General features: G+C 45.7%; 1 protein-coding gene across 1 annotated transcript in view; it reads right to left on the minus strand.

Annotated features, from left to right (window-relative positions):
• Positions 1 to 12,620, minus strand: part of BCL2L13 (BCL2 like 13) — a 279,452-nt gene that overhangs the window by 54,092 nt on the left and 212,740 nt on the right. The gene's annotated exons all lie outside the window — the stretch shown is intronic.

The following is a 12,620-nucleotide window of genomic DNA, read 5'->3' on the forward strand; positions in this document are numbered from 1 at the left end:
CAACACACTGGCGAGATCAGAGAGCGCCACAGAGGGGAGGGCAACCTCGCCCGGCTCCGGCGCTACAAATAGCAACAGAGGGGGGGGGGGGGGGGGGGGGGGGGTGTGTAGGGAGAAAGGGGTGGGGGGGCACTAGAGAAAATTACTATCAGACTGCTGGCCCGCTGCAACCCGGCTCTTCCCGTTCACTAAAACATGATTTGTTGGAATCATTTCACTAATCCTAGATTATATGTTTTAAAAGGGAGATTAAGGCATGGGCAGCTTCCGCCACGTAAAGCAGCACCCTCGCGCGCGGGAGGAAAGCGGCGGCGAAGACGTCACGCGCGCCCGCACTGCAGGGATCCCGTTCACTATTAATACAGATGTGCAAACCGCACCTGCGTTTTCACGCGCTGGCCGTGCACGCTGCCTAACAGTGATCGAGTAACAGTATAAATATAGCAAAGACAATGACACTATAGCACTCAAAACTCCTTATCCACGTGACGCTGAATCATGAAAACCCCCCCCCCAGCATTACGTAGAAATAGATTCAACAAACCACAGATGCTCTAGCAAAGGGACAGTGGTCCCTAATGCAAGCATGGAAAACGGGTCCCCATCCCCCGGTTTGGTAGAAAAAAAATAATAATAAAAACACAGCTATTGGGGGGCGGCCCAGTGAGTGCCACTGCACCTGCTGCACGGTTGATAGCTAAGTCCCTGAGCAGAAGGCACGAGGCAAACAAGAGACGGGCTCCCTCCACTTTAACACCATCATCAAAGTTGAAAATTCGCTCCTTTTTTGCTTTCATTTTTATTTGCACCTTTAGGAGAGCTGCAGTTCATTCTCATCTCCACCACTCACTCTGATTTTTCGTGGCATGAGAAGCACGTGCGAGTCCCACCGCACTGGTGCCGGTGTCACATTACAAGCTGCGCGTGTCCACCACCTGCCACCATTCCGAACCAATTCACGAAGTATTTTTTGCAGAGCGTTGTAATCTGGTTGGACAACTATTTGATCTTTACGCCGGTTGCCTTTCTGCCAAAATGATATCACAGCTCTGACACACCATGACGACACTGTCTTTAATAAGTACCTGACTTCAGACCTAGTCGTGGTGTGTACTACCAGCTGCCACTACTGTACAAGTCGCATGTAGGCGTCTCGTGGGCACGCCCAATATTTACTACTGACATTCATAACTTCATTTTGAGAAGATGCCTATTTATACATTGGACCACCTTCTACAATACATGGTGGGCTCCTTATATGAACTGAAGGCCCATTACTGATAAGCTCTTTCTTCCACAAACAGCTGCTTCTCAGTACTTGCAAGTGTGATCATGAGTGAAAGTACAGTTGAGATGCAAGTACGTTTTTCTGTTTTGTATTAGGATTTGTTTGTAATTGTGCCCCGTAGTACTCATCTTTTGCACCAGGATGAAGATCCCAGTGACAAGGGCCTGCAACGATTGTTGCCTATTTTGATTGTTCTCTCACAGATATCTATTGTGATCACTTTACTTTCAGTTGAACAGTGATATAGATGAAGTTTATCTGCTGACTGCACTTGGATGTCATGTGTACGTGGTGCATTGAGTCCTCTCTGCACTGCTAAGTCTGGAAGAAGAAAGGGTGTCTAGCCCTTGGTTTTCAAGAGACCTGGTTGCAGAGAACAAAAAATGTAAGGTCCTGGAAAGAGCCTGGAGGAAATCTTATAACAATTATGATAAAACAAGTTACAAATCTATGCTAGGAGAATATTATAATATTACAACTGCCAAAGCACGATTCTTTGAATTAAAAATCACGGAATCTGGAAATAAGTCTAGGGAAATGTTTAACATTGTTGAACAAAAATTCCCAGTCCCTTGGCAGCATCTTTTTCACTGTCAACTTCTTCAGATTGGTGTGAGCAATTAGCCTCTAGTCAGGCCAAAATTCAAGTGATTCAAGAAAGTCTCCTGGAACCTACTCCATTAAGGGGCCCGACTTTTAAAAAGGATTGTGGATCTTACAATCCATCTGTGGAAGACTCTCTTCCCAGTTTTGATCCCATTTTCTTAGACAACTCACTGAAGACATTAAAGTCTCTTAAATTGGCCCTCCCTTTGGCTCATGTCCAACCAAGATACTTACTTCGTTTAGCTGCAAAGACAATGAATCCAGCAGTTATTCAAATGCTGAACTGCTTCCTGAATATGGCAGTGATGCCTAGTGGCTGGAAACAAGCTAAAGTGCTCCCCCTCCTGAAGAAACCCCTGGCAGATCCGGAGGTTACTACTAACTACAGACCTATTTCATTGCTCCCCACTTTTTCCAAATTATTGGAGAAACATGTCATCTTGCAACTTTCTAGTTATCTGGAAGTCCATAAGCTGTTGCATTCCATTCAGTCAGACCTAAATATAGCACAGAGTGCACTTCTTGAGGTTTGTGAATTTACTAAACCAACCTAAATGGGGCAGAAAGGCAGCATTGATTATGTTAATTCTATTGGCTGCCTTTGACACGATCCCTCAAGCCAACCTCCTACAGCGGCTGTCGGCGGGGTAATTTTTGGACAGCACTTGAATTGGCGAACCTCCTTTTTGGAAGACTGCAGCCGACAGGTATGGATCGCACCCTATCAAAAACCGTCTGTTGGGGTCCTGCAGGTCTCGGCTTTGAGCCCTACTCTTTTTAATATTTCTATGACCCCTCTTTCTGGGCTGGCAGAATCCTCTGGAGCCAAGATCATCTCGTATGCTGATGACACGCAGTTATTGTCTTCTTGTGTGAAGGGCTACAAGCTCCCTATGAGCCAGACCAGCCGCTGTTTAACAATGGTAGTTGACTGGTTACCCTTCCACCAGTTAGAATGCAATGCTGAAAAGACAAATTCTTTTGTTCAGTCATCTGCCTCCAGATTGCTGGTTAAACTTTTTGGCATAAGGATGCTCCTCTGCCGGGCTCAGAGTAGTGCTGTCAAAAACCTGGGTATAAAATTCGATAACCAGCTCTCTTATGAGCCTCCAATCAAAGAGATGGTTGGCTCTTGTTTGGCATTTTTACGTTCGGTTAATGAAATTCTCAGATCTGTTGTCTTTCCTGGCAAAAAAAAAAAAAAAGACTACTATTCAGGCTCTTATAACATCTAGGCTCGGCTATGGGACTGCCTTGTATCTTGGCCTTCCAGAATCTTTGTTAGACGAACTACAGATGGCCCAGAATGCCGCTGCCAGCCTACTTCGTCTTCAGCTCAAAGTTCACATTTCTCTCCACTTACAAGAGCTGCATTGGCTGCCCATCAGGGAAAAGATTCTTACTTTAGTAACGAAACAGGCGACACTGCATTCTTCTGGAGGAGATGATCTCTGTTATAGATTGCGTTTTTACTGTCGGCCTGTAGTTTGCGATCTGCTAATGAAGCCCTGGCAATAATCCCCAGTGCTCGGAAAGCCAAAACCCGAGGCAGGTATGCATCTTACCTTGGGGCGTTAGCCTGGAATAAATTTCCTTACTACCTGTGATTAACGTCCAGTCTCATGGATTTTAAAAAACAATTGAAAATCTGTCTTTTTAATATGTTATTCTTTTAGCTCACCCTTATTTTTAACAAGCATTTTTTCTGATCTGTAGGCTTTTAATATTCTGTGGAGAGCGAATTAACTTGAATAGTGTCGAAGGAATCTTAGGTATGGCTTTGCACCAGGACACTCCTTGGAGGAGCCGTGCGCATTACATGTATGCTGTAACGTAACACGGTTAATAGTATGGGACCTTGACACAAAAAATACGCAATAAACCATTCTTTATTTGTGTATTCTACTTTTATTGCTGTGGGAATACTGCAAGATTCGTTTTAATCCCCGAGTGTGTATGAAGATTCAGTCGTGTGGACACCAATTAATACAAATCAATCATCAAAATAATTTACTTTGAGAGCCCCTGTCCTTTTCATGTGCTATTGTCCTCATTCCCTTGGGGTACAGAGAGACCCTTTGTATTTAAATGTACCCATACCTAGCATCATGTCTCAACGCCATATGTTCCTTATTAACATTGGATAAGGTCATGGACCTATTTCTTTGAGCGCAGTCACATAATGACGACAGTATTTTCATTTCAGTAAATGGTTTTAAGTCACTCAACATCTGGCAAGCTCATGGCACAGGCTGGGTTGTGGAATTAAGCAACTATTTCTATAACACTCTGTTCTCAGTGTTACCCCTTACACCACAATGCAGATTTCTAACATTTCTGTCTCTTTCTCAGAGTCTCAGTAACCCATCAGCACCCATCAAAGAGCAATGAAATACTAACAAAGATCTGTTTGTTGAGATGCGTTCAGCTGGGGCCAGGAGCTCTGGGTCCATTATCTGCCCTAGCAGGTTGACTCCATTGGAAATATAACTTGCAGATGGATTTGCTGAACAGGTACAAGTCAGACACTCAACTGATACTGCAGGTTCTTCCTTTTACTCCATGAAAGGAACTGGCTCTTCTGATTTCGAAGGGAGTAGGGACACAACAGTCACTACCGGAGTCTATTGTTTGAAGAATGCTATCCAAATGTTTACCATAGAAGGTTTCACTTTCAAACACCCTATCCAGGGGCTTCACTACTAAAGGTGGACTAAAAGAAGTACTCTAAAGCCAGGCTGGCCATCTAAGACTGCTTTGTTTGGCTTGATTCATGGGACATCTAGGCCACTTTTCTACAGATACCTGCAGGACATCATTTGCATGTTTCCTTTATTCTCTAGAATGAGATACAAGAATGGAGACATGTCATTTTACACATGCTCAAGAGGAGAAAGGTGATATGAATGATTTCCCAACAAACATTAAAGAAGGGGGAAAGGATTAAAGAATACAGGTGGTGGGGCTTGTGGATCTTCTATGGAGGGTGAAGCAGAGTAAGAAGAATTAAAATGTGTCAGCGGATGTGTTGTTGGCACTGAAGGTGAGGTAAGAAGCAGGCGCTAAGGGACTGATTGAAATGTCTTTGGTCCCAGTTCAGAGGTTGCCAGTGGAATCCGTACAAAATTTGTTTTAATGGCATTCAACCATAATGGCCTGCAAGCACTATAGAATGTCCACTGGAGCCTGCACTAGAGACTGGGAGCAACTCCCCATTTCTTCTCCCTCACAATCCTTCTCTAGGTTTAAATTACATGAGTACTGAGTTCAGTCTCCACTTCTTTTTGTTTTTTCTCCAGCATCTGTTCTGGAGGCACTTTAAAGAAATTCACAGAATTGGAGGCACTTTCTGGCACGGAGCAAAAGCCTGAAAATAATATTGAGGCTGTGAACGAGGGTGTTTTAAAGAAAGTCACCATCAACTATCTTCTGGTCACTGACAAGAACACATACGTAGCTGTTGAGAATCTCATCAATAACAAGGTAGATAAAAAGGGGTTTCTTTAACTAATAAGTTGGCAGCACAGGACTTGCGTTCGAGGAAGAATCCTTGACTGGGACGTGGCTGTATAGTCCGCTCTTGTTTTTGTTTATATTGTCACTGATGAAAGCATTCGCAATGAAGGACAGTTTTAACCCCTTCGCTGCCAGGCCTTTCCCCCCCTCAGGTGCAAGGTCTTCTTTTTTTTTTTTTTATTCTATTTGGGGCAGTTCGCGCTTAGGCCCTTATAACATTTTGTCCACATAACCTACCCACGCCAGATTTGTGTCCTTTTTCCACCCTCAACATCCTAGGGATTCTAGAGGTACCCAGAGTTTGTGGGTTCAGCTGAAGGAGACCAAGAAATAGCCAAAATACAGCAAAATATATATTTTTAAATCGCAAGTAAAGGGCGGCAGAAGAAGGGTTGTAGTTTTTTTTTTCCCCACTGAAAACGGATCAACAAAGTGTTTGTGGTGCTAAAATCACCATCTTCCCAGCTTTCAGGAACAGACTTGAATCAGAAAACCACATTTTCCAATACAATTTTGGCATTTTACTGGGACATACCCCATTTTTACTATTCTTTGGGCTTTTAGCCTCCTTCCAGTTAGTGACAGAAGTGGGTGTGAAACCAATGCTGGATCCCGGAAAGCAAAACATTTCTGAAAAGTAGACAATTCTGAATTCAGAATCGGGTCAACAAGGTTTTCCTACAGAAAACAACAGCTGAAATAAAAAAGAAATTGAAATTGAGGTGAAATAACAGCCATTTTTCTCCACATTTTACTCTAAATTTTCTGCGATGTCAAAGTTTTGAAAGCAATATACTGTTATGTCTGCTGGACTCTTCTGGTTGAGGGGATATATAGGGCTTGTAGGTTCATCAAGAACCCTAGGTACCCAGAGCCAATAAATGAGCTGCACCTTGCAATGGGTTTTCATTGTATACAGCAATTCATTTGGTGAAATATAAAGAGTGAAAAATAGGTATTTCCAAAATGGGCACAAGATAAGGTGTTGAGAAACAGTGGTTATTTGCACATGTCTGAATTCCGGGGTGTCCATACTAGCATGTGAATTACAGGGCATTTCTCAAATAGACGTCCTTTTCACACACTGTCTTACATTTGGAAGGAAAAAATGTAGAGACAAGGGGCAATAACACTTGTTCTGCTATTCTGTGTTTCCCAAGTCTCTAGATAACAATGGTACCTCACATGCGTGGGTAGGCCTAATGCCTGTGACAGGAAACGCAACATGGACACGTCACATATCTACATTGAAAAACGGACATGTTTTTTGCAAAGTGCCTAGCTGTGGATTTTGGCCTCTAGCTTAGCAGGCACCTAGGGAAACCCTCCAAACCTGTGCATTTTTTTTTAAAACTACACACCAAGGGGAATCCAGGATGGGGTGACTTGTTGGGCTCTCACCAGGTTATGTTACCCAGAATCCTTTGCAAACCTCAATATTTGGCAAAAAAAACAACTTTTCCTTCAAATTTCAGAAAGTTCTGTAATCTTAGGAGAGTCACAAATTTTCTTCCACCCAGCGCTCCCCGAAGTCTACCGATACAAATGGTACCTCACTTGTGTAGGTCAGCCTAGTGCCCGTGAAAGTAAACACCCCAAAACACTACCTGGACACATTAAAATGATCAAATATAAAACTACCTGTTTTTGAGGAAGGGGTGGAGGGGACAGGGGGTTTACCTGCATTTTTGGTCCTGGGCTCAGCAGCCATCTAGGGAAACCTACCAAACTCGAGCAGTTCTGAAAACTAGACACGCGAGGGAGTCCAGGGAGGTGTGACTTGCGTGGATTCCCCCAGTGTTATCTTTACATAGAATCCTCAGCAAACCTCAAATTTAGCTCAAAATCGCTTTTTTTCCCCACATTTCTGTGCGGGATCACCGCACCAGGACAAATTTCCTACCACCCAACATTCCCATCAGTCTCCTGGTAAAAATTATACATCACTTGTGTAGGTGGGCCAAGTGCCTGTGACAGGGAAGAGCCAAAAACTTGTCGAAATTGAGGGGGGAACCAAAGCGCGTCCAAAAGGGCAGTTTGAAAAAAAACATTTTTAGGCTCACAAGTGCAGCAGAATTTCTATCTGTATAGATGAGACAATGCTGGGTGGTAGGCATTTTGTGGATTCCTGCAGATTCCAGAAGGTTCCATCACAAAATTGTGGGAAATGTGTAATTTCCAGCAAAGTTGGTGGTTTGCAGGGCATTGTGGGTAAGAAAATGGTGGGTGCATGTGAAGCAACCATCCTGGACTCACCTAGATGTTTAGTTTTCAGATGTGTCTAGGTCTTGTGGATTTTTCTACATGACAGTGTCCCAAAGTCCAAAAAGTGCAGCCCTCACCATTCCAAGTGGGACGATTTAGAGAGTTAAACAAGCTCTCATGGCACAAATGTAAAACCAAAACCCAAAATAATCGAATGGCCTCTTGCTTGCTGTGGGATAAGATGTTTTAGTGTGTGAGGGGAGAGCTGAACGACTGTTACCCCCTTCAGTTGGGGTGGGGGCATAACCACACACACCTGAGACCTCTCCTGTGTAGCCCAGTCATGTCATGGTGATTCCACCTGGGGTTTTCTGCAGCTTGGAACTGCTTATAAGCAGCCATTTCCTCAAGATCCCCTTCGTACATTGAGTTAGATTCCTTTGTGTTACAGACCCTTTATTGGATGGTGTTCCAGTCTTGTTCCTGTTCTCTTCCAGCTTGAACCGGTTTCTCTGCCCTGCTCCTGATTGTTCCAGCCAGAGTCTGCTACCTATCGCTTAGCCTTGTAGCTATTTGTTTCTTCCAGAGCCTGCTCCCTGGTTCAATGTCCTGCTCCTGCCTTGTTTCAGCCTGAACCTTCTCTGTTTCCCAGTCCTGTTTTCTGTTTATTCCTACTCCCTGTATTCCAGCCGTCCTTGCCTGTTCCAGCCAGAGCCTGCTCTCTGTTTCCCAGTCCTGACTCTGTTTGTTCCAGCCAGAAGTTTTCACCCTGTTTTCCAGTCCTAGTCCTGCCTTTGCTTCAGCCTGAGCTTGTTCCCAGTTCCAGCATCTGTCTCTTAGTTTGTCCCTTCGGTTTGTTTCCTCTTGGTATTTCTGTCTGGTAAGTGTTCTATCAGTCTTCACCAGTGTATAAATGTCCTTCTTTGTACTGGGGTTGGCTCCTGGTTTCCAGGAGGCAATTCCAGCCCCCATCCTTTGTAGGAGGACCAAACTTGGACTGAAGAGTCACTGGACTGTGGGGGTCACTTGGACAGAGTCGCTGGATTCGAGGGACCTCGCTCGTCGTGCTGAGAGGAGACCCAAGGGACCGGTAATGCAGCTTTTTGGTGCCTGCGGTGGCAGGGGGAAGATTCCGTCGACCCACGGGAGATTTCTTCGGAGCTTCTGGTGCAGAGAGGAGGCAGACTACCCCCACAGCATGCACAAGCAGGAAAACAGTCGAGAAGGCGGCAGGATCAGCGTTACAGAGTTGCAGTAGTCGTCTTTGCTACTATGTTGCAGGTTTGCAGGCTTCCAGCGCGGTCAGCAGTCGATTCCTTATCAGAAGGTGAAGAGAGAGATGCAGAGGAACTCGGATGAGCTCTTGCATTCGTTATCTGCAGTTTCCCCAGAGACAGAGACCCTAAATAGCCAGAAAAGAGGGTTTGGCTACCTAGGAGAGAGGATAGGCTACTAACACCTGAAGGAGCCTATCAGCAGGAGTCTCTGACGTCATCTGGTGGCACTGGCCACTCAGAGCAGTCCAGTGTGCCAGCAGCACCTCTGTTTCCAAGATGGCAGAGGTCTGGAGCACACTGGAGGAGCTCTGGACACCTCCCAGGGGAGGTGCAGGTCAGGGGAGTGGTCACTCCCCTTTTCTCTGTCCAGTTTCGCGCCAGAGCAGGGGCTAAGGGGTCCCTGAACCGGTGTAGACTGGCTTATGCAGAATTGGGCACATCTGTGCCCAACAAAGCATTTCCAGAGGCTGGGGGAGGCTACTCCTCCCCTGCCTTCACACCATTTTCCAAAGGGAGAGGGTGTCACACCCTCTCTCAGAGGAAGTTCTTTGTTCTGCCATCCTGGGCCAGGCCTGGCTGGACCCCAGGAGGGCAGATGCCTGTCTGAGGGGTTGGCAGCAGCAGCAGCTGCAGTGAAACCCCAGGAAGGGCAGTTTGGCAGTACCAGGGTCTGTGCTACAGACCACTGGGATCATGGAATTGTGCCAACAATGCCAGGATGGCATAGAGGGGGCAATTCCATGATCATAGACATGTTACATGGCCATATTCGGAGTTACCATTGTGAAGCTACATATAGGTAGTGACCTATATGTAGTGCACGCGTGTAATGGTGTCCCCGCACTCACAAAGTTCAGGGAATTGGCTCTGAACAATGTGGGGGCACCTTGGCTAGTGCCAGGGTGCCCTCACACTAAGTAACTTTGCACCTAACCTTTACCAGGTAAAGGTTGGACATATAGGTGACTTATAAGTTACTTAAGTGCAGTGTAAAATGGCTGTGAAATAACGTGGACGTTATTTCACTCAGGCTGCAGTGGCAGGCCTGTGTAAGAATTGTCAGAGCTCCCTATGGGTGGCAAAAGAAATGCTGCAGCCCATAGGGATCTCCTGGAACCCCAATACCCTGGGTACCTCAGTACCATATACTAGGGAATTCTAAGGGTGTTCCAGTAAGCCAATGTAAATTGGTAAAAATGGTCACTAGCCTGTTAGTGACAATTTGGAAAGAAATGAGAGAGCATAACCACTGAGGTTCTGATTAGCAGAGCCTCAGTGAGACAGTTAGTCACTACACAGGTAACACATTCAGGCACACTTATGAGCACTGGGGCCCTGGGTTACCAGGGTCCCAGTGACACATACAACTAAAACAACATATATACAGTGAAAAATGGGGGTAACATGCCAGGCAAGATGGTACTTTCCTACACAACCCCCCCCCCCCCCCCCCCCCAAACGAAGGACAATAAGACTAGCCATGACCGGATGAGTCTTCATTGTCTAAGTGGAAATATCTGGAGAGTCCATCTGCATTGGAGTGGCTACTCCCAGGTCTATGTTCCACTGTATAGTCCATTCCCTGTAGGGATATGGACCACCTCAACAATTTAGGATTTTCACCTTTCATTTGTTTTAGCCAAAGTAGAGGTTTGTGGTCTGTTTGAACAATGAAGTGAGTGCCAAACAGGTATGGCCTCAACTTCTTCAGAGCCCAGACCACAGCAAAGGCCTCCCTCTCAATGGCAGACCAACGCTTTTCTCTAGGGGTCAACCTCTTACTAATAAAAGCAACAGGTTGATCCTGGCCCTCAGAATTAAGTTGTGATAGGACTGCCCCTACTCCTAATTCAGATGCATCAGTTTGGACATAGAATTTTTTAGAGTAACAAGGGCTTTTCAGGACAGGTGCAGAGCACATGGCCTGCTTCAGCTCCTCAAAAGCTTTCTGACAGTTTGCTGTCCATAATACCTTTTTAGGCATTTTCTTGGATGTGAGGTCATTAAGAGGGGCTGCAATGGAGCCATAGTTCTTAATGAACCTCCTGTAATACCCAGTGAGGCCTAGGAAGGCTCTCACCTGAGTCTGAGTGGTAGGGGGAACCCAATCAATAATTGTTTGGATTTTCCCCTGAAGTGGTGCAATCTGTTCCCCACCAACAAGGTGTCCCAGATAAACCACCTTACCCTGCCCTATCTGGCACTTTGAAGCCTTGATAGTGAGGCCTGCCTTTTGCAGGGCCTCCAAAACTTTCCATAGGTGGACCAGGTGATCATCCCAGCTGGAGCTAAAGACCGCTATATCGTCCAAATATGCTGCACTGAAAGCTTCCAGCCCCTTGCAGGACTGTGTTCACCAACCTCTGAAAAGTGGCAGGTGCATTTTTCAAACCAAAAGGCATTACAGTAAACTGGTAATGTCCTCCAATGGTAGAAAATGTTACACGTTGTCTTTCGTGCCTAACAGTGAGTGTGCTATTGCTGTTTTTCCAGGAATTACCACTGTGTTTCCAGCTGGACCCACAAGAGCTTGTCTTGTGTATGTAAGCACTATCCTTGTTTGTGCTCGAGGGTCCAGAGACAGAATCACTTCTGCTGCCTTCTTTCTATGGGGCTGGCAGGGTGACTATCTGTAAGAGCAAACTGCACAGAGGCATTGACATTCCCACTCACTGTGGGAGGTTCTGCGCCCTAATTTGTGTACAATCCCAGAGTGTTTGTCCATTAGTAATCCATTTCCCGTTTGTTCACACAAGGGTTGCTCTGCTTTACTTTCCTGTGCCTGTCCATAGCAGTCCTTTCCCGTGTATGCCTTTAGCTGCTCTTGTGCCCCAGTACACTACCTCTTTAGGATATTCGGTGACCTCAAGGGGTGTCCCAACCAGAGTCCTGATCAGACCCACACGAATCCGTGACAATCAGACATCACAGGGAGGTCGGGGTGGAAGGGTAAGCAATTCCCCTTCCATCTATGCCCAAGGCGAGTGGGAGTGGTGGAGGAGCGCTAGCGCTCCCCCCGAGGGCACATAGCAGGACGAGCTGGTCTCTTCCTCGGAACCGGGCAACCGTAGTTGAGGGCGAGACCAGCTTATCCTAGGCACCTGAGGGGTTAAAGCCGCAAGATGTATTGACATTTTTCTGTTGCATCACCAACAGGGTGGAAGGCAGCTTAACTGAAGGTGGAAGCTCTAAGCACCAAGTAAGTGGCCTGTGCCAGATCAGTACACTGTATATCAGATAAAGGAAGAGCTATATTTTGTCTTACAGGACTTTCAAGCTTAAGAATATAGAAAGGCACTATTATGGATCAAATCTGTTTATTGGCCTTTCAATTATAAAACATCACATACGCAACGAAGAAGAATAATACAGTTACATTGGCATAAAGCTTACTCCATGCGCAGCGACAGAAATCCTTAATACAAAATTCAACTTTGTTTCCCCGCGGCTAACGAACAATACAAAAAGCAATCGGTCCCAGGCCCCGTTACAATACAATCCTGGTCCTGTATATACATTTCTAGTGCAGATTCGCCCCCGATCACTCAATTCAAGTTCAGAACCCTCAAATAGGTCGGACATGTCAATTCTGAAAACTCCCGACAGTATTTGTAAGAATGGTTGGCATTGTTCCTTAAACTCCGCACCCCGCTGCTGAGAGGTCAACGTAAGCTTTTCCATAGCGAGGATTAACCAGAGCTTATGTAGCCATGAAGCTACTGTTGGGA

The sequence above is a fragment of the Pleurodeles waltl genome, chromosome 4_1, assembly GCF_031143425.1.
Source record: "Pleurodeles waltl isolate 20211129_DDA chromosome 4_1, aPleWal1.hap1.20221129, whole genome shotgun sequence".
In the NCBI taxonomy this organism is placed as follows: domain Eukaryota; kingdom Metazoa; phylum Chordata; class Amphibia; order Caudata; family Salamandridae; genus Pleurodeles; species Pleurodeles waltl.